The sequence below is a fragment of the Colobus angolensis genome, unplaced genomic scaffold, assembly GCF_000951035.1.
Source record: "Colobus angolensis palliatus isolate OR3802 unplaced genomic scaffold, Cang.pa_1.0 Scaffold218, whole genome shotgun sequence".
In the NCBI taxonomy this organism is placed as follows: Eukaryota; Metazoa; Chordata; class Mammalia; order Primates; family Cercopithecidae; genus Colobus; species Colobus angolensis.
Window position 1 is genome coordinate 4,452,292 of NW_012115355.1, and position 3,827 is coordinate 4,456,118.

Here is a 3,827-nt window from a genome sequence, read left to right on the forward strand (position 1 = left end):
TACTCGGGAGGCTGAGGCAGGAGAATGGCGTAAAAAAACCCGGGAGGCGGAGCTTGCAGTGAGCTGAGATCCGGCCACTGCACTCCAGCCTGGGCAGGCGACAGAAAAAAAAAAAAAAAAAGAATTTATTTCTCTAAATGCTAAATAGTCATGCATTTAATGAGAAATATATAATCTTGTATTTCTCTAAACTTGCAAATTCACTTATGCTTCACATAAGAATGCACCATCAATTTATTTATTTTTAAGAGAAACTGAAAAGAATGATTAAGATAGTATTGCTTGAATTTACATTTCATTTTTAGAGCATAAAATAATTATTCTCATATCTTCATAATATATATTATAATCCTCAAAGGTCTTCAATATACAAAATAAATTTTTCACCTTCCTTCTTTGTTTACTTCTTTACCCTATTATTATTCTTGCTTTGTGACATTTTGTTTCTGCCATCTTATTCACAAAAATAAAAATATTTTAAAACATGTCATATTAATATACTTCAAAATGTATTATATATTGTAAGTAGTCTCTGTGCAAATTAATGCTCTTATCTTATTTGAAGTTTGTTTATTAAAAATAAGATTAGATTTTCTAGATATTTTCTGGTTTACTTTTCTTTAAAGTGTTTGCATTAATCACTGTGATTACTGTACTTTTTCTAATTTACTTTTTGTTCTTCCTCCTATAATGCTGTCATTCTCCCTTTCCTTCAGCTAACTGGAATACTTAGTTAATTTATTTTTTTCCAAAATTAACATTTAATTATTGGCTTCATAATTGTGAAAAAGTTTTATCTATATCCCGTGATATTTTGTTTCATAGAAAGGTTTTTTATCACAAAATTTATTTGGTTATTTGCATTTTAATTTTTTATGGAACTTTTAAGCAAATCCTAAAGAATCTAGAAAAGCCAAATCAATCTTGAAAAAGAACACAGATGAAGATTATGCACTACCATATATCAAGGATTCCTATTCTGCAATAATTAAAACAAGGTAGTATTAAACAAAAATGGAGGGTACACTAATGGAACAAAAGCAAGTCCAGAAAGAGACTCACCTCTATAGGCTCATGATCTCTCTCTCTCACTCGCTCTCTCTCTAAATATATATATGTGTATGAAAAAGTGTAGCTTATTTTTTAATAAGTCATGCTGAGGAAATTTGATATACATATTGGATTTAAAAGCACCTTGAACTTTAACCTCATACCATAACAAAAGTCATGATTTCCTAATAATTCAAGATAATTCAATAATTCTCTGTGTGTGTGTGTGTGTGTGTGTGTGTGTGTGTGTGTGTATACACACATGCACAGGGGCCAAGACTTGACTGGGTACTGCAAAAAAGAGTACAACCAAGTTGCCTGATAACGAAACATATTCCAACTTGCTCACTAATCTTTGGAGTCCTTTAAATTAAACAACAACAAGATAGCAATCCTCACCTATCATAATGTTTATTTTAATTAAGCTAAGTAAACGTTATTCCCTCCATGTATTTAATAATCTTTGTAGAACACATAGCACAATATTGCTTTTTCTCATTGGAGAATCACAGTGCGTGTTTCCTGAAGTAGTACAATATTCTAAGTAAGATTTAATCTCAGTTCACAACTGATTGAAATTCAAGGGTAATTTATAGTTCTAAAACATCCCCAGGTGAAAGAAATATTGTATTCCCTTTTTTTTTTCCCCTGAGCAAAATATATCTGTCCCACTCCACTCACTCTCTCCAGAGTTAAACTTTAATTGTTTATGAAGATTGCCCCTTGAAAGCATTTGAGCGTCCTGAGTGTCCTGAAGTTTATACACTTCAGGGAAATGGGAAGAACTTCCTGTTGTTGTCATGACTGACATGCGCCTTCCTGGGCCGACTTGGCACCTTTCCTGTGCCCACATGGCCCCTTCAAAGTTCAATGGTAAATTCCCCTAGAATGTTTCTCGCACAGGCAACGTTCAGCCAACTAGGCTTTTGCTTACAACTCCAAGGCAGAAGTGCTACATGTTCATTTTCAGCCTCTGCAAAGACTTACATATGCAAATTCTTCGGGATTATTCATGCAAACAGCATTCAAGTCCCTAATGGTCTCAGTTTAGGATTTCCAGCACTATTTCTAATGCCGTACTACACCTGTCTCCCACATCAAAGCACCGGAATTTCAATTTGCCCCGACTCTGAGATAATCCACTTTAATCTGTCTCACTCCCTATTGCCTCTAGAAGCCATATTAGAAAAAATTTAACATTTCATTCATTCTGGGGGAAAGATAGCATAAAATCATACTGTGACTGCCTGCACATGATGTTTGTAAAAAAGAAAAATAAATAAAATTATTCATTTTCTCTGGTAACGTATTCTGTATTACCAAAATTGTGCATGTGCAGGGAGGAATCCATTCACTAGGGGAAGGAAATCAACAAAGCTCTATTTATCTTAATAATTCCTGTGCTCCACAAACAAGAATAAAGTAAATTCCACCAGAGTAATTCGGAAATCTTTATATATGACAATATTTTCCTTACCTAAAATGCATTTACAGGCATTTATTTCTTAACATCTCTTTTTTCAGCCACATTAATTTTCACACCGAAATCTGTGATGCTTAATACTTATTGACGGCAATTAGAAAAAAGAAGAAAAAGGAAGTTGGTAGTAACATGAAAAGTAAAGAAAAAGGTAGATGGGCACATTTTTGCAATAATACTTGGAACAGGTAAATGATGCAGATGAATAAATAAACTTAAATCTACAGGACAATATCTATGAGAAAAAATGCTGAAACAAAAAGAGGAGGTTATGCCAGACTTTGTTTTTTGCTGTGATGGGATCAAAGATAGAAAGGTAGAACTAAATATATATTTAGCAGAAAAAGAGTGTGCCTACTCTACTAAATAAAAATTATCTTGGTGACAATCAGGTTTAAAAAATATAAAGTTCAAATTTTAAGAAATCAAAATTCTAGATAAAAATCAAATAACTACGCTAGAAAATACAACTTTAGATGAATATTTTCTGAAAAATAGAAAAACTTGAGTTAAATTTCATAAAAGTACCATCTGAATACTTTAGAAAGAATAAATCCTGACAAAATTTTTAGAAAATAAAGATTGGTAAGTGAAACTTAATTGTCCAGGGGCTTTTATAAGTAATTTAAATGTCGATGATTGCTTGACTTGATGTCCATGTTATTGAACATTTCAATGATCAAGATTCAAGATTTACGACACTGAGCTATAAAAACTGGTAAAATTGTCACAGAGCTTAGAGAGGTACATGTAAATAGGCAACTAATAATTGTGTCTTTTGAATAAATTAAATATATTAAATGCAAAAATAGATTTCTGGAATATTAAAGAAAGTTTAAATTTATAGATCTAATTTAGAAATGATATGACTAGAGATGATAATTGAAATATTACGTTGGCTAGCACTTTCTGGGAAAAAGCATTAAAAATAACATGACATTGTCCAAAGCTGCTCTTTGAGAATATTCAACAGAAAGTGCTCAATTGAATAATTTTACTCATTAAATTTCTATGGTATATGCTCAATTCAAATCTCTTTCAGGGGTGGATGGACAGCTTAGATTTTCCTTCCACTACAGTACTACCGAGAGTAATAATCAAATGGTAATTGTAAATGCTAGTTGATTGATTATTAAGCAACTTATAAGCTTTTTTTCCCTTTAATAATGTTCTATACTTACCAGGTTGTAACAGTGATGAAATGTTCAAGGCCTGAACTGTCTACGATTAGTGTCATTCTTTGTGATAAGATGTTATTTAATCAGAAGGACCATGTCCAAAAGAAAATATGTTTCCT